This window comes from Acomys minous, assembly GCF_964271855.1.
Source record: "Acomys minous genome assembly, chromosome: 14".
Taxonomy (NCBI): Eukaryota; Metazoa; Chordata; class Mammalia; order Rodentia; family Muridae; genus Acomys; species Acomys minous.
Window position 1 is genome coordinate 89997126 of NC_140496.1, and position 19457 is coordinate 90016582.

Genomic DNA, 19457 nt, shown 5'->3' on the forward strand with positions numbered 1-19457 from the left:
CTCCAGGACGGTTTTAAGGGAAGCCCCACTCATATAGTTTTCTTCTAATGGTTCTCCATCTATTCTATAGACAGTAATGCAAGAGTCAGTGCACAGTTTTGAGGTTGGTGATTTCATTTTATAAGTGAGGTCCCACTTTAATGAGACATTATATGTACAAAGTACAGATGAAATAGTGTTTAAAATCTTTTTATGAAATATATTTTACATATATATTTATATTATTATACATATACACAATAAATTACCTATAGCAAGAAGAACCATGACACAATCAGGAATTTTATAAACATTATATTCTTAGTGTTTTTGACTATTTGTATTTGGCAGCCTTGAAGAAAACATCTTTCCTATCTTGGTGCATCTAAAATTCTGAATGAAAATCACTATCTATCATATCTCATCATTATCACTTAAAACATCTATCTAGACCTAAAAACATCCTACCCCCTAAACAACTAAGCTTCATCATAAAACTAAACTATCCGGGGCTGGAGAGTTGGTTCAGTGGTTAAGAGCACCGTCTGCTCTTCCAAAGGTCCCGGGTTCAATTCCCAGCACCCACATGGCAGCTCACAACTGTCTGTAACTCCACAATCTGACACCCTCACACCAATGCACATAAATTTAAAAATTAAATAAAAATATTAAAAAAATAAAATAAAAATAAATAAACTATCCGGTCCTCAATCCCATCAGAGACATGAGAAGGAATAAAATTAATTATCTGAATATATAGGAAGTGCAGATTAGCAGCTTCCAAAGTGGAAAAAAAATGGCAGAGACAGTTTACTACTTGAGCAGTCACCCAAAACTCTCTATAATGTTGGAACATCATCTTCAGCCTTCTGGCCCCATATATTTGTGAGGCAGGAACTATTAAGGATTTGTTTACCCTGTCTTGGCAGAGTTTGTCCATTGACTCTGCCTGCATCCAAGCTTGTCCTTTTTTAGGCAGTATTCTGTCTAAGGACATGTTGCCCAGTGGCTTGTTTGCCATCTCCATAAGGAGGTTCTTTGATGCTCATCATCTTCTTTGAGGTTCACTAGTATATATGTTTTTATATAGATGCAAAATAAACTTAATTTTAGATCCAGTGGTATAGAACTCAAGTGAAAGATTATTCTTCACACACATTAGATATTTTTCTACTCATGTAAGGCATTACAACCATTCAACTCAATTGTAATGCAAGGTTTATGTCCAATACTTTGAAAGTACTATTGCAGACTATTTAGGATAAATAAGTTATACAAGTTAATTGTTAGTTGATCAAATCATGATCGTATCAATTACTGTCTATTTTTATAATAAAATATTAAAACAAAATAGCCACCTCTACTTCAAGATTCCCTGTTGTGGAAAATGGATTACTACGATTAATCCATATAATTATTTTGGTGGCTAGTATTTATTCCACTATCAATCAACAAAAGACACAGGCACCTATTATAATTTTAATATGCCTTATTTCACCTGGGGCTGGGCAGATATTAAGCCCCTAAGCTACCTTGTTACCTCCCAGCCCTACATCCCATGCCATCTGCTTTAATCATTTCTATCTGGGCTATTTCCCATGCCTAGTTCCATAAATACTTGCTTATTCTTTTCATAAAGTGGCTTCTCTCCAGGCACACCAATCTTCAGAGTAAATTTCTTCCTGCTGTGTGGATCTGCTAACCCATCCCCTCTAATACCTGTGTGTTATTCTTCAAGCCCCCCAGACTTTGGTCATGCCTACTTACTTTGCCCTGCCCTGACAATCACGGATAATTTTGGAGGCAAGGTTACACAGCATTACTTGGGGTACGTGATAGTCTGCTCATAAAAGACAACAAGCAGACTTCAGGGAACAAAATAATTAACAATCAAATACAAAACACCAGACCATAAGGTAGCAATTCCCCCTTTTTGTCTAATTAAAAAGGCTATTTTTAAGCTATATACAGTAAGAACAATTATGAAAAACTATAAAAACCATTATAAAAGAGCTATATACATAATGTCCAGTCTATGCACATTTGGCAACCTTGAAGAAAATACTATCTATCTTATCTTACTTAATGAGTCTAAAGTTTTGTAGCTAAAATATTTTCTATCATAACTCCTAAACAATTAAGCTTAATTATAAAATTACAACTATCTAGTCTTCAACCCCATCAGAGACTTGAGAAGGAATAAAATGTATTACTTGAATAAGAAGGAAGTGTATGCAGGCAAGCAGCTTCCAAAATAAAGTAAAAATGACAGAAACAGTTCGTTGTCTAGACAGTCGCCCAAAATCTCTCTATAACACTGGAGCATCAATTGAAGCCTTCTGGGCCAGTGTATCTGACAGACATGTTTGTGAAAAAGGAACTATGAAAGATGTGCTTACCTTGTCTTGACAGAGCTCAGCAGTTGATCCAGCCTGCACCCACTCTTGCACATTTTAGGCAGAATTCTGTCTGTTGCAAAATCAAGGATATTTCTTTGCCCAGTGGCCTTGGCATATTTGAGACCATCTCCTTATGGAGGTTCTTCCATGCCTGTTATCTTCTTTGAGGTAGGCTGGAGATACTGCCAGGAGTTGACTTGTCTCATTCTCAAAGGATCCTTAAAATAACAAAAAAAAATAATATTTAAATGCCATATTCTGTAGGTCTCTGAGGATTTTGAAGACATCTATTATATATTTACATTTACGTATCTGTCTGTCTATAGTAAATCTGAACAGGCAAACACTGCTTGTTTCTAGCTACTGTTTAACCTAGGATACATATTTTTGTAATAAACTAGACTAGAATCTGACACGACCATGACTTTAATAGACTATTAAATTACATTACGTAATTATCTTACACAGTTTGTAATAGCAGCTTTTTACAGGACTAGAAGTAGACCTTGTATTTATAATTAAGTTGTATAGGCCCAATAACTCATACCATAATAAAAGCATGCGTGCATGCATGTGTGTGTATATGTGTATCAAAAGTAACCTCAAAACATGCATCAATACATCAATATTTATACCAATGAAAACCTTAAATCTATATCAAATACAACACTCCATAACAACGTAAGCAAAAATAACCATATTGGAGAATAACAATTAAAGCTCTAACGTTGAAACATAGAGTCAATAGTCTAACTTTTATCTTATTAGTTCTTTATATTTTCTATATTCCCTTTCTTCCTTTTCAATCCCTTTCTCCTTTCCTAAAAAAAGAAAGAGAAAATAAAATAGAAAGAGAGAAATCCTCCAGTCTTAAGTTTTAAACCTTGTTATCTCTTTGAATAAGACCATTAACAACTTATAATCATCCCCTACATGACAGGAAATATCCATAGCCCAAGAAAACAACAAAAAACCATTCCATCTAAAAGGGAAATGGGACATTGCTCTTCTCAAGGTTGCTTCCTGCTGATTTTGGAGGATAGGATAATTTGGGGGGGCGGGGGGAAGAAAGCTGGGAAAGTGGTTAATTAAGCTAGCAATAGCATTTATGGTCCAGTTTCTAAGTATTATGAAATTTTAGTATTAAGTGAAGTCCTGTTCAGAATAATCTGAAAGGCTAGACCAATTGAGAGCAGAAGCTTTCTTTGAAGCTGTCACGGAAACAGGTTTTGAAGGAACGCAACTGAAGTAGTCTGAGTCAGGACAGTGTAGGATGTTGGGATGTTTTGTATTAGCATCCGAATCAGCATCGCTAGTGTCCAGCTCTGCTGCTCTGAAAATATATAATTTCTCACAAGTATTATACAGTCCTAAAATTATAAATATATGAGACTTGCAGGATGTGCATATTAATTAAAGATGGTTCTTTGCTCTTTGTCTGGATTGTATACCAAACTGTAAAACCAATTTAATCTGTGCCATGTTGAAAATAGCATGATAAATTTTGAGGATTTTGTAGCCAAGGATTTATTGGCCATGTATAGTTGAAGTTTTGGCTGGAGACATTTATATGTCCTCATCAGTCTCAGCTCTGTTCCCGTGTGGAAGGATCAGCGAATTATATTACCTGTCCTGTTTGGTCTTCTTGAATTTTTTTCTATCTATAGCCAAGATATTCAAAAGGCCTTCCTCAGCCAAATTTGATTTCCAACATTTTGGTTAGAATACATAGCTTTTTATTTCTGTTAACAGAAACATAAGACTTCCCTCCTAAATTAATGTAGGTTTGGTGTAGAGGAATGTTAATTTAGAACATGGCTGTTCTGGCAAGAGATCACATCCAAAGATGATCTAGGTCTGTGTGATCCTGCTGAAATACAAACATACCTTTAATCCAGGAGACAGAGACAAACAGATCTGGCTTCAAGGCCAGCCTGGTTTAGAGCAAGTATCAGGTAAAGAAAACCTTAGGTCCAGGCATGGTGGTACATGCCTTTAAGCCTAAACAAAACTAAAGTTACCTTGTAGAAAGAAGCACCTATGTTTTGAAAGTGATATCTAATTGAGTGGCAGAAAAGGTGACAAATCAGAGAAGATTTCACAGACTAGGATATACCCAACTCTCACAAGAAGAGAAAGGAAAGGGAAGCAACTTAAGAGGCACTTTTACAGCTAGAGGGGGCAGTTTTATCAAGACAGCGAGAGAGAGAGAGAGAGAGAGAGAGAGAGAGAGAGAGAGAGAGAGAGAGAGAGAGAGAGAGAACTAAGGTGAAGACAGAGCAAGGCAGAAAATGAGAAGAAGCCAGAATATTATAGAAAATTGGTGAATTAGTCTGAGGCCAAGCAGAGCAATTCCAAGCTGAGAGAAAAGCCAAATTGAACAAGTCACCTGAGAGAGGAGTTTGAGCAAGAACAGCTGAGTTGAACCAGCCAGCCCAGAGCTCAGAAAGAACAAGTAAGGGTGAGCTCATTAAGCACTAAGTGTCAGAAGCTGAAAACACTCTAGGCCCAAGATGGTACAGAGACCAGAAGCTTCCAGAACTACGCCTAGGTGGACAGAAGGAGGCAGTAAGCCTCCCAGACAACAATTGAATCAGGAAAATAAAAATTACTTTTACCTTTTGGTTCTCCAGTTTGAAACTATCCCAAGTATAGACTGATTTAGCTTAGCAGTCCAATTTTTTTAGGCCAGCTATAGCTTGACCTCCCCCAAAGGGGATGAATAATATCATTATTCATCTTTATGTTGATAAATCAGAGTAATATTTAAGGAGTTAAAATACACTCTTTTACAGAGATATGCTTATTAATTCCATAGAGAAAAGCTTTTCCCCTGAGCCTGGTTGCCTTGGACTTATTTTGTAGGCTAGCCTTGAGCTCATAAGGAACCTATTTGTTGTCTTCGTTTAGCAAATATTGGCATCAAAGGCATATGTTTAATCAATTAAATTATTTGTTTTTCCATGGACAATGAAAAGTACATGTTCTGATTGTCAATTTCCTCTACCAATTACACCTAGAAGACCCTTCACCATGGGTCCTAAAAAAAAAAACTGTATGGCTGTCAATATTATCATACATGCATATCAGAGATTTCATATTGCCCAAATTTCTGCAAATTACTTTTGTACTGCTGTTACCAAAAAGGGGCCAAGAAAGACATATACTATAAAAACACACTCCAGATGACATTCTTCCTCCATTTGTACCTCATCTTCTACCATGCCACCACCTCCCAAAAATGTATTCAGATTCTGATTCCATAAAATGATTAAGCAATTATTATGTCACAGCCCTCAATATCTAACCATCTCTGAAAATGGCACTATAGACACATGCCAATGTAGTTCACTAGTTTCCTAAGCATTTCCCAACCCAGTCGAGCATACAGTGAATATTAGCTATCACACATATCACAATCCTTTTAGAGTTTATATATTACAGCCACTTCAACTATTAGCATTTTTAGGAAGTGACTTCATGGACATTTTGGGCTATTTTTGTCTGCACGGAAACAACTTCGGTGGAGAACAAGAATCAAGAAAGGATCTCATTTACAAGTATTTCATTTATTCTGTGTCTTGTTGTGGCATCAAGATATTGAGGGCAAATATGTTGGCATAGGCTATTGTGCAGTTCAAATCCTGATTTCTGTATCCCCCATGTCTGGTTGCAAGCCTTGTTCTGAGAATCTCCTGTCTCAATATTGAATAAACTGTGTTCCCCAATTGTCTCCGTATATGCCAATAAAGCAGATTATAGCCAATCACTGAACAGGGGAGAGAATAGGGCTGTACCTCCTGCCAGCCAGGGGGGATTCAGCCAGGAGATTCAGCAATGGGCAGAAGTCCAAGAGACATCAGGATGGAGCAGCAGCTAAGAAAAGCTACAAAGTGCAAGTATCATTGGGATACACCTTGAGAGGAAGCCAAATTAGACTGTAATAGCTGATCAGTTCTTGTTCTGTGAAGCTTATTACTAAACAAAAATTAAAGAGTTCCAGTTATTTGTGTGATATCCAGGATAAGAGAGGAACCAAGAGAAACAAACACAATTATATAAAAATAACTTTCAACGAAGATCACTATTGCCAACTAATGCTTCAAAAATACACATTAAACATTTGAAAAGTTTATAAACTGTGACTTAAGGAAAATGAGAGTTCTACTGCAAAAAACAAAAGCCATCCAGTGCTTAAAGTCACAAAAATAACAAAATATGGGGCTTTTGGTACTCAGAGGATGAACAATTAGCCACCTTGGGAAATGATACTTGAGATGATTTAATTGTTTTGTTTGTTTTTGTTTTTGTTTCTCGAGACAGGGTTTCTCTGTGTTATAGCCCTAGCTGTCTTGAAACTCTCTTTGTAGACCAGGCTGGCCTGAAACTCACAGAGATCTGCCTGCCTCTGCCTCCCAAGTGCTGGGATTAAAGGTGTGCACCACCAGTGCCGGGAAATCTATGTTAGGGTAGGCTCCTGGGAGTTTATGGAGATGACTCTAGCAGAGACTCCTAGTAGCAAGGGCCATGGAGACTAAAGAGGACATCCTCTAACTAGACACATCTCCTAGTAGAGGGAGGGGAACACCAACCCACCCACAAAAATTTTGACCCAAAATTTATCCTGCCTACAGGATGTGCAGGGATAAAGACAGAACAGATAGAGCAGAGACTGAGGGAATTGTCTAACCAGTGTCTGGCCCATTCCAAGACCCACCCCGTGGGAGAGAGCCAACCTCTGACACTATAACGATATTCAGCTATGCTTTGCAGACAACAGCCTAGCAGAGTTGTCCTCTGAGAGGCTCCACCCAGCAGCGCCTTGAAACAGATGCTGAGACTCACAGCCCAACATTGGGTAATGCATTTGGTATTTGGGGGGGAAAGTGTGGGGAAGAAGAAAAGAACCTGGAAGTTATAGGAGTACCACAAGAAGACCCACAGAAGCAACTGACCAGGGCCCAGAGGGACTTGCTGAGACTGAAGCATCAGCCAAGGACCATGCATGGACTGGACCTAGGTCTCCCACACAGATGTAGCCAATGGGCAGCTCAGGCTTCACGTGGATCCTCTGGTAAGGGGAGCAGGGACTGTCTCTGATGCCAGCTTTTTGGTCACTCCCCTCTGGAAGGACTGTCTTTCTAGGCCACAGGAGAAGAGGATATACTCAGTCCTGATGTGACTTGATAAGCTGGGGTGGGTGGAAGGATTGTAAGCTTTGTCCCAGGTGAAAGCAGTCTTGGCGGGCTTTACTCCTTGGAAACACCACGGATAGACTGAATGGAGCCATCCTGGGTCTGAAATTCAGGAAGTGGACTGGGGCGGAGGGGGGGGGAGTACCCAGACTGGCCATTCCACGCCGGGGGTGGGGGGTGGGGGGGTGGGGGGGGTGGGGGGTGGAGAGAGGGAGGGAGAGAGAGAGGGAGGGAGAGAGAGAGAGAGAGAGAGAGAGAGAGAGAGAGAGAGAGAGAGAGAGAGAGACAGGCAGAGGAGAGAGGAGAAGACTGCATCCTTTGGAGCACAATCGCACATGAATTTGGTGAGAGGCCAGCTTATAAGCCAGACCAGTGTGCAGGCCAGAGACACCTGGGGATCCGTCCTGTGGAACAGATACTAGAAAGTTTGCTCTTGTTTCCCTTTAACCCTTTTTCCTTCTTGTATAGGATTTTTGGATTGCATAATAAAGCCTGATTGTTAAGAAATAGAGCCCATGTGGGAAGAGGGGCTCCTCTTTTCTGAGGAATATGGAAGGGGAAGAGGGAGGGAGGCAGAGTGGGACTGGGGTGAGAGGGAGGATGGGCTTTTGACCAGGATGAAAAGTGAACAAAAAATAAAAAATAAAAGATTGTTCAGTTGGTAAAACATTTGCTGTGCAAGCAAGGGGACATGAGTTCAATCCCCAGGACATACTTTTTTAAAGCCAGGTAAGATGAAGACACATGTATTGTGGGGTTTGCTGACCAACTAGCCCTGGACTACTTGGTGAGCCCCAGGACAGTAAGAGAGCCTGTCCCAAAACAAACAAACAAACACCTAAAGTTAATCTCTGATCTTGTATACACACACACATACACACATACACACACACACACTAGGAGTTACCGAAGGAAGAACTTAAAAGTATATATTTATACATTATACACAAGAAAGCAAAGTTCCTAAATAGTTCAAACTACTTAAAAGACAACCTTTAAATATCACGTAGTTAGCTGATTGGTGTATGCACTGAGCTAGGTACCAAAAATTATTAAAAACAAGCAAGGTGTGTTGGCACACACCTTTAATCCTGAAGGTGGAGACAGGCAGATCTTTGTGAGTTCAAGGCCATCCTGGCTTACAGAACGATTTCCAGGATAGCCAAGGCTACACACAGAGACCTTGTCTCAAAAAGACAAACAAACAAATAAATAAATAAATAAATTTTCACTGTTTTCCTCTTAGATAACTGAGCTGCTGTTGAACCATAACTTAAATGGGCACCTTGGGACTTCCAGTTTCTGTTGTGATGAAGACTTCGTCAGCTAACTGGAGCTCCTTCTCATCTTAGTTTGCATGACCGTCGCTGTGAGAAAACATGACTAACAGCAACCTGAGAAGGAAAGGGTGTAGTTCACTCACAGGTCCATGTAACAGTTCATCATCAAAAGCAGTGAGGGCAGGAACCTGCAGGCTGGAGCTGATGCGGAGGCCATAAAAGAGTGCTGCGTACTGGCTTGCTCCTTAATGACTTGCTGAGCTTGCTTTCTGATAGAACCCAGGGCCACTAGCCCAGGGATGGCTCCGCCCACAGTGAATTGGGCCCTCCTCCATCACTAATTAACGAAATGCCCTACAGGTGTGCTTACAGTCCAACCTTACGGAGGCATTTTCTCAATGGAGGATTTCTCCTCTCTCTAAAGACTCTAGCTTATGTCAAGTTAGCTTACTAGCACAACTGACCCCTCATACTGACACACAAACACTTCACTGTTAAAGCCACAACTTTTCCTTTATTGTTCATCCCCCAATATCATACCTTTATATAAGCATCACAATATAGAACATCTTACAAAATTACCAAGTCCCATAGTCTTACAAATTCAAACACTTTAGAACTTCTATCTCCAGTGGATGCAGTGGCACAAGCCTGTAATCCCAGCACTTGGGAGGCAGAAGCAGGTAAATCTCTGTGAGTTCCAGGCCAGCCTGGTCTACAAAGCAGGTCAAGGACAGCCAAGGCTACACAGAGAAACCCCGTCTCAAAAAAAAAAAAAAAAATCAAACAAACAAAAAAAGTCTCTCTTTAAAAACAGCAAAAGTCTGTTTTTAAAAGTCTCTTTTAAAACTGAAAACCTCTCAAATATGGACTCCTAAAAAGTCAAAATTAAGTTAAATACTTTGATATTCCAAGAGTAAAGAACCAGGGCACAATCAATTCAAAGCAAAAACTAGACCCCCAAACTATGTAAATAGCTTACTTTCCAGTATCTGGGGTGCATTCATGGTCCTCCAAAGGGCTTCGGTCATTTCTCCAGCTCCCCGTCTGTAGCACACACAGCTTGTCTTTAAGACTCCAGTTAGCTCCACTCAACGCTGCTGAGTGCTGAGCCCTCTCCTGGGTTCTCTTTAGGAACCCCATCCCTGCCACCCAATGCCAAGCCTCAGCTGTTCTCCATGACCCCTTCAAGATTTCAAAACTAGAACCATCTGGGTTGACTCAGATACTACCAAGTTCAGCAGCCAGCATGAGGTATAACTTTAGCCACCACTGGAACCCGGCTTCTGTGTGCTGACCCTGCAGAAACACTTCCCAGAAGATTTCACTTCAGTGATCCTGGCCTCTTCTTAACCGCAGCTGATTCCTCGGCCCCAGCTGACCAGACACCACAGACTCGTCACATAAAGTACATGGTAGAATCTTCACTTTCCTCTGATACTTAGAAGCCAGGCCTCCATCATCTGCACTGCTTTCAACTTTCTTTTTTTCTTTTTCTTTTTCTTTTTAACAACAAAACATAACAAAATACAATAGTGTAAGACAAACTGAAAACCATCAAATAGAAGTTGGACAAGACAAGCCATCAGAAAAATAAAAGAGCCCCAGGAGTAGGCTCAAGAATCAGAGACTCACTCATTCTCACATTCAGGATTCCCGTCAAAGTAAACTGAAAGCTATAGTGTATGTACTGGTGACCGGTGTTGATCTGTGTAGGCCCTGTGATTGCTGCTTCAGTCTCTGTGAGTTCATATGAGCTCTGCTCAGTTGGTTTAGAAGGCCTTCTTCTCCTGGTGGCCTCCATTCCCTCTGTCTCCCTGACCCTTTCTGCCTCCTCTTCCCTGAGTTCTGAGGGGAAGAATCTGATGAAGACATCTCATTTAGAACCAGGTCTTCCAAGGTCTTACTCTCTGCTCTCAACTTTATCTTCCAAGCCTCTACAGAGCAGCCCACTGAGCTCTCAACACTCCAATGGCTTTTCTCACCTAAAGTTCCAAAGACCTTCCACAGTCCTCCCCAAAACAACATGGTCATGTCTGTCACATCATCCAACACTCCTGTTCCCATTTTGTTGAAAAGAGTCACATCTAGCAGAGATAAATAAGTTTTCAGCTTATAAGATGGACAAGTCAGTTGAATCGACTCAGGTCACAGAAACATGTTTAATCATGCCCAAAAAGAAAGAGCTATCACATTTGTTTTTTTAAGATTTATTTATTTATTTATTTATTTATTTATTTATTTATTGTAAGTGCTTTGTCTGCAGAAGAGGGCATCAGATCACATGACAGATGGTTGTGAGCCACCATGTGGTTGCTGGGAATTGAACTCACGACCTCTAGAGGAGCAGTCAGTGCCCTTAACTTCTGAGCCATCTCTCCAGCCCCGAGCTATCACATTTGTTATCATAACAAATGAATATTTCCTTGTTAGACAAAATTTATGCTTTGGAAATAATAAATTATAACCATATTGTATGAGGAAAGAATATTTTTAATAAGAGGAAAATTGTAACCAAAATTTACTTCTATTCAAGATGCTAGCATGTTCTAAATAAGTACAGTGAGTAAATTCATATAAAATGTAAAAAGTACATGAGCAAAATAAGTTGAATTGCTATATATTTTGGCACAATAAGCTTCTCCACATCCTTAGATTTGTACCATGGAAGATCTTCAGGGTCCCCACATGTTGATTCTGGAAGGACTGCAGTGCCCTCTGCAGTTTCAACAAAAGAAAACAATTTGTAGGGGAAAATACATTAATTAAAACATCAACATGTCTCAGAAATTCACTTTCCCTTGTTAGATGGGATGAAAATATCTACATAACATCATATATTTTAAGTGTAGTACATCATAGTATCATAGAAGATATCTATTTATATAAAAATAAGTGAAGCATTAAATACATGTATGTAAATTACCACAGATTATTTTGAAAATTGCACAGTTTCCTATGGTGGACAAACTAGTACCTTTAGGAATCAAATTCAGGAATATTTTTCACTTTGACTCTGTCATTATTTGAATTTTAACTAGATACATGCATTATCTTATGACAGAGTTAATAACAACTACTTATTAAGAAAGTAGCATGTATGCACATTTTAAGGGTCTCTTTCTAAAAAGAGAGTGGGTGTGGAGAGGAGGGAGTGGGAGGAGCCAGGAGGAGTAGCGGGAAGTAAACTATAATCAGGATATATTGTATGAGAAAGGAACATTTTTAATAAAAGGAAAATTATAAAAACCTAAAGGGGAATTTTTAGAAAAGTAAATAATATAAATTTATGTAAAGAAAAAGGAGTCTTTTTTAGTTCATCTCTGTGCCTCCCTCTGACCACTGCCTTCTGTTGTTTTACAGTTTATCTATGAAAAAGGAAGAATATAGACAATTTGACAATAGGACAACCAAAAGAAATCTTCAATTAATAGACTCTACCTCATATACTATTTTTATATATTAACTAATATCTTTACCTTTTGTGAAACTAATATTCACATATTTTTAAGCAAATGAATAAACAATATTATAAAACTGGCACAGAGTATAAGGGGCGAAAAGCTCCTTGGCTAATTTATTGAACTGATATTCTGGAATGAGGAGTCCAATTTTATAGAGATAAATTTGTTTAAATGTCATTTCTGAAAGTTACAAATGAGTGTATAAAGAAGAGCACATGACAGAAGTAACAGACAAGGGAGTTGCTATTTGAGGCAGACAAAAAACTCTGAAAAGGTGATGTTCACAGAGATCCAAGAATCTCAGGGGAGCGTGCTTATCTGGCTACGAGCCTATCTGCCACACAGAAAAGCCGGTGCCCGGGCTTTGACAGGGAGCCTGGGCTCCAGTGTGTGTAAAGGAGAAACGGGAGAAAGTGGAAGGACAGGAGGCCAGAGCAACAACGACACTGGGGACTGCAAATACAGCTTAGGCATGTTGTCTGTAGCTATCATGGTATGAAGCCCTGGGTTCAATGCCCCCCATACACACATACTCCCCAAAAGAAAAAGTGAGAGAAGGAAGAAAATGAGCAGGACTTTGGGGATAACTGAAAGAGTTTGAGTGTCATCCTCAAGGAACTGAGGGTGGGGAGGTGACTTTGAGTGTTTTGGGCATGGCTGGCATGTTTTAAAGCGTTACTGAGGTTGTTTTAACAGCTGGGATATGTAAGGGTAGACACATGGAGACCTTCAAGGACCGGGTCATTGGTAGACATTGTCAGAAACGGCTGTGTACTGGAATGTTTGTGGCAGCCCTAAAGGAGTTTCCCGGTGTGCTGATTATAGCCTTTGAGAGCAAAGGAGAGGGTGTCCAGCACTACCCCGTCCTGGATCACGGGAAGGATGGGCTTGCCAGCAACTAACTGGGAACCTGAAAACCACTTAGCAAACAGGTTTGAAAGAGAGAAAAAAACTGTTTTTATGGTTTGAATCTAAACTGTCCCTCGCAAGCTCAATATTTGACTACTTGGCACCTGGCTGGAGGTACTGTTTTGGGAAGCTATGGAGGCGGATCTTAACTTCTGTGAGTGGGCCTCAAACGGCCATCCCTGGGTCTGATCTCTCTCTCTCTCTGCTGTGTGATCTGATCTGTAGTGATGTCAGTAGCCCCTGCCACATTCTCCCTCTGCACCGACTCTGCATGCTCTTCCCACCCGATGGGCTGAGACTCTGAAAGTGTGAGACGATGAAACAAATTTTTCTTCCCATACGTAAGCTGTTGCTGTCAACTATTTCATCACAGCAACATAAACTAGGCTTTCCCATCTCAGCCTTGGACTCTAAATCCCCTGGGATGTTGAATGCCCAAGAAGAACCTCTTTTTAAGCAGGAAATTATGGGAGCCAAAAAGGGTGGGCACACATCCAAACATCAGAAGCTAGCACACAAGGATGGGCCAAGTCTTTTGTCACAAAGGCCAAGCAAGTCCTTCAGCCTCAAGGCTAGGGGAAAGAACCATTCGCGTGGGGACATTTCTATCGCTAACCTCCAACCCAAGTCTCTGAGATTACCTCTATGGGCCTACAGAGATCATGTCTGAAACTTTGCCCATCAACCCTCCTGAGACTGCCAGGCTCCACTCAGAGGTCCAGAGGCCAAGGGAGCTGCGAGATTCACAAGGAGGAGGGAGGAAAACACATCTACGTGAAACACTGTGCCCCTGATACTCAAGGAAGCTAAGTCTGTGACTGGTTTAGCAACTGATTCTAATTCAAAGGTCCATGTAGTTATGGATGTGGTTTCTTTGTTTAGCCTTAACTGTCCTGCAACTTGATATTTAGGTCAGGTTGGCTTTAAACTCACGGAGACTCACCTGCCTCTGTCTCCCAAGGGCTGGCATTAAAGGTATGCACCACCATAGTTATTGGTATTATATGATATGGAACTTTTCTTTCTTTCTTTTTTGTGGGAGTAGGGGTGGGGGTGGGGTTCTTTGTTATTTGAGACAGGGTTTTTCTGCATAGCCTTGGGTGTCCTCAGACTCACTCAGTAGACCAGGCTGGCCTTGAACTCACAGAGACCCACCTGCCTCTGCCTCCCAAGGGCTGGGATTAAAGGTGAGCACCACCACATCTGACTGTAATTATTTGTATGCATATGATGTGGAAACTTTTCTTTTTTTCTTTTTCTTTTTTTGTTTTTCAAGGTAGGGTTTCTCTGTGTAGCCTTGGCTGTCCTCAGTCTCACTCAGGAGACCAGGCTGGTTTTGAACTCATAGAGATCCACCTGCTTCTGCCTCCCAGAAACTGGGATTAAAGGCATGTGCCACCATAACCTAGAAGCTTCTATTTTCATAGTAATATAGTACAGAAAGTCTTGAAGAAATACATGAGCCCTTTTAGTCTTACTCTCTCACATTAAATTAAAAAAAAAACTTGTACAGGCCTCCCTTCATCATGAGAACGAGAACCAAATATTTTATTATAGGATAGAAGACTCCTAAGACCTGACTCCACTCCCTCAATTACCCAAAATGACTACGTTCCCAAGGATGATACAGGCACATAGAAAACTCTAGAAAGCCTTGGATTCTTTGACATACTTATCTCTCCATCTGGAAACCTCTGTCCCTTTCTTTCCCATATCCGATCCATTCTTATATATAGTACACTATCCCAAGCAGCATCCCTACGTTCTTTTTTTTTTTTTTAATTATTCTTTCATGGTTTACATTCCATCCAAAATGTCCCCTCCCTCCGCTCCTCCCAGTCCCTCCCCTCAACCTCCCCTTTCCCCGGGATTCACTTCTCCTTCATCTCCCTTCAGAAAAGAACAGGGATGTCAAACAAACACAGCGTAACAAATAGCAATAAGGCTAGGCACAAACCCTCCTACGAAGGCTGGACAAGGCAACCCAGTAGGAGGAAAAATCTCCCAAGACCAGGCAAAAGAGCCAGAGACACCCTGACTCCTAAGTTAAGCAACCATCTCTGCAGAGGACCTAGGTTAGACCCATACAAGCTCCCTGAGTGTTGCTGCAATCTCTGCGAGCCTCTAGAGGCCTGCTTATTTGCTTCTGTAGGCATGTTTCCCTGGTGTCCTCCGCTCTTCTGGTACCTACTGTCCTTCACCTTCCTCCACAGGATTCCCTGAGCACCCACCTAATGTTTGTCTGTGTGTTCTGCATCTGTTCCCATCAGTTGCTAGCTTTTTTTTTTTTTTAGGATAAAGGACTTGGTTTGTTTTTTTTTAACATTTCAATTTTTTATTATAAACTTAATTTATTCGGATTACAACTCAATTGTTATCCCATCACTTGTATCCTCCCGTTCCTCTCTCCCTCCTGCTTTTACCCTATTCCCCTCCCCTAGGTCTAAGACTGAGGGGGACCTCCTGCCTCACTGTATGGTCATAGGCTATCAAGTCTCATCATGGCTGCACAGAGGATGACTTCTCACCTGAGCAGCTGAGGTGAAGGAGATGAAGTGGAAACATCTAAAGATGGTGTGTGGTCAAGGGAGGAATCCTGGGAAATCTGGGAAGCCTTCAGTAGAGGACCAGCCTAAGAAAGGTTTTGACTTTGAGAAAAAAGATAAAGACCCAAGTGGTTCAGAATAAAGTGTCCCCGAAGAAAAGACTCCAGTAATTGATAAACATGGAAAGAAAAGACCTTCTGCAAGAATAATTGGAAGGTAAATGGCCATGGAAGGTAAAGTACAGAATATGCCTCTTTCAAAGGCAGTAACCAGAAAATTGAGCAAATTTGGAAAACACTAGAAGCATTTAAAAATTACTATTCTTGGCAGTTCACGAGTGTATTACAGCAGTGGGACCTGGGTATGCAGAAATATGAGGAAGGAAGCTGGGCGTGGTGGTGCACACCTTTAATCCCAGCACTCAGGGAGGCAGAGGCAGGTGGATCACTGTGAGTTCGAGGCCAATCTTGGTGTACAAAGTGAGTCCAGGACATCCAAGGCTACACAGAGAAACCCTGTCTGAAAAATCAAAAGAAAGGAGGGTGGAGGGAGGAAGAAGAGGAAGAGCGGGGAAAAAAACCTAGCTAATCTATTTTGACAATGATGAAAGAGTTGTCAGCAGCCAGGAACTGTTCAGAACCAGAGACAGAGCATTCGGACAGCTGCCTGAGCAGTTCATAAAGGGTTAGGCAGAGATGGAGAAGAAACGGCTATGATGAAAACTGTAAATTCTATTTCAAACTGTAAAGGTATAGATTAATGAAAACACTAGAATGTTTTATTTGCTGATTTTTTTTTTTCTGAGACAGAGTTTCTCTGTCTAGCCCTGGCTGTCCTGGAACTCACTCTGTAGACCAGGCTGGCTTTGAACTCACAGGCCTGCCTCTGCCTCCGCCTCTGCCTCCCCAGTGCTGGGATTGTAGGTGTGCCCCACCAATGCCAGACAATTTGCTAAAAATTTTATAATATTTAACCAAAAATTAAACTCCTTTCATGAAACAGCAACAGCAAGAGATAATGTTGTTTTAAAAGAAAATTCCAATCGTTCTATTTTACTAATAAGAGTCAGGAGCTAGATACTGGGGTGAAAATCTGCTAGCTCCGAGAGGCAGAGAAAGCACCCAGCTGACCTTCCTACTCAGCTCACATCCCAATAGAAAAAGGCCCCAAAAGGCCCACTAGCTCAGGTGACAGCCAAAGAGGAAAAAGTCAAAAATACCCAAGGCCAAAGTCTTGCTAGGTCAAAGCTCAAAAGCCCAAAAAATCAAAGGCCAAGGAGCTGAAGAGCTCAAGAGCTCAAGAGATAAAGAGATAAAAACTCCCACTACTTCCACTGTTGTCTTAAATATCCTTCAACTCAAAGTCCCTCCTGTTCTTCAGTCCCTGTCAGGTGATATCTTGTTCCGCCTCTTAACCTAGGGTTCCCTTTATTAAATCCTGTGTACAGATAGCTCTTGGATTAAGCGTGTGTGTTAGGGCTCAACCACGCCAAACAAAAGACAGGTGTTTACAGTTCATTATCTCAGGGATCACCATGGGATCAAATACCCTGCAACAAGATAGCAAATGTTCACGTGTCTCTCCTGTCCTTGTTATCCAGGGGACTCTTTGAAGAAAGAACTTGGTCCTAGGCAAAATGATCCAATTACCGCACTAGCTAAGAGAGTCTCTTTGGCATAGACACTTTAAACTATAATATCTGCAATCGCTCACTTCTCTGAGTGCAATGCTTCTGTTCCTGTCAACTTCTAACTAAATCCGAGCAGCTGTGTGAGCAGCAGCTAGTCCAGTAAATCAAGCTTCCAGCCCTTCAGTTATAATAATGAATTTATCTCTCCTCTCTTGTATCAATAAAGGTGATTTTTTAAAAATACAGTGGTTCGGGGCTGGAGAAATGGCTCAGTGGTCAAGAGCACTGTTTGCTCTTCCAGGTCCTGAGTTCAATTCTCTGCAACCATATGGTGGCTCACAGCCATCTATACTGGAATCTGATACCCTCTTCTGGCATGCAGGTGGACATGCAGCTAGGATATATATATATATATATATATATTTCTTTTCTAACCATGTTATTTTACTATTTATTATGTGCTGCCTGCCTCTTGCACACAAGTCTGAGAAGCTTGCACACGTACTGTGTTCTTGTGTTCTCTCTATCTTTCTCTGCCTTTATTTTTGTTCTCTGGGAGAGATAAAGATACTTGTGCTCATTACTACCTCTCCTGAGAGAATAATATCCCCCATACCACATGTACTCTGGCTGTTCTAGTCATGCTTGTGTTTTCTAAACCTAGAAAAATATCCAAGCTTCTCAATGAACATCTTCCCCCCCCCCCCCACTGTTAGGGCTTGAGTATAGTAAGCAGCATCCTCGGCTCCAGCCCCCTGATTAAACTGCCCGTGTTGGCCTGAACCATTAAGCACCATCTCTTTCTTTCACTGGTGTATATTAAGTGTATAAGACAATTCATTTTGTTATGACATCTTCATACTTGCACATTGTCATTTCATCAAATCCACTTCCTGATTACCTTCTCAGCCCCTCTCTTTTTTTCCTTCTAATGAATATCTCTTGATGAACAGCTTTGATAAGCGAGATAACAGTTTGATAAGGGCACCGAGCATATAATGGAATATAGTAGATCCTCAATAAACCCGCCTGCTATATAATGATAGCAAAGACGGTAATAATCGTAAGCGTAGCTTTGGAAGCTTAATACTTATGCTCTCAAAATTCCTCTTTGCCTCTGAGCTTTTAATTACATAACCTTTCTTCCCCTTCAACGGCTCCTTCCCTGCAGCTAAGTATATGTCCTAATCTCCCACTTAAAAAAAGGAAAAGAAAAGAAACAGGGCAGGGAAGATGGTTCAATGAGTAAAGCCACTTGCTGCCACCTCTGACAACCTGGGGTGGATCCAGAGAACCGATGTCCCCAAGTCGCCCCGCTGCTGTCCTTAGCTGCCTTGCTGAGGTTGAAGGTTGAGTCCTGGTTGCTGAGGACACCACACACTTCAGATTTGTCGGGACTTGGAAAATTCCAGCTGGTTCTGGCCTGGAAGCCTCCTCCCTAAGGTCTAGTTTTATTATTTTGGGAGTCTCTTGGACTGCCCTGACCAACAACATGAAATGGGCTGTCTCGTGCCTAATACTGGGATTTTCTTAGATGGTCTATGGCTCCGGTGTGGAGCATTGTCAGCTCCCCACAATGGTTTTCTTCCCTAAGTCAGGCTCTTAAAACCCACAGTCAAGGGAAATGGAAGTTAAAGAAAGAATATGGAAAACGACTCTATGCGGTTCCGAAGGAATACAAAAATCTTCCCTTCCTGGCAGTACGCTGGGTTCCCATTGGCGGCTTTAAAACAAAACCAAAGCTTTACTGTTTGTTTTGCAGTTTGTTTTTTAAACGATTATAATTCTTTTGTTCTGCAAACTGCCAGTTTTCTGAGGGTGGGGTAGGGAAGAGGCTGATGTTCCGTGGCTCTTGATTAATAATCTGTTTATTACAAGACCTCTCTCTTGCCCCGGGATCTCAACCCGCAATCCCTGTGGCTCCCCCGCCTTCCTACGCCCTATGGACACGCCCCCTTCCTCTTCGTCCCCCTGCCTCCGCACAGCACATGGACTGCCCCGTGACGTCACGACGCTTCGCGGCCCAATCAGCGGCGACGTTGAGGACATTTTAAA

At 41.2% G+C, this 19457-nt stretch overlaps 1 long non-coding RNA gene across 1 annotated transcript in view; it reads right to left on the bottom strand.

Moving 5' to 3' along the window:
* Positions 1-9876, bottom strand: part of LOC311583140 — a 163116-nt gene extending 153240 nt beyond the window's left edge. The window contains exons 1-2 of the long non-coding RNA XR_014774389.1: positions 9836-9876; positions 2379-2596 (exon numbers count right to left, since the gene is read on the bottom strand). This is a non-coding gene — a long non-coding RNA (uncharacterized lncRNA). The remainder of the gene's footprint in view (positions 1-2378; positions 2597-9835) is intronic.
* Positions 9877-19457: the final 9581 nt, after the last annotated feature.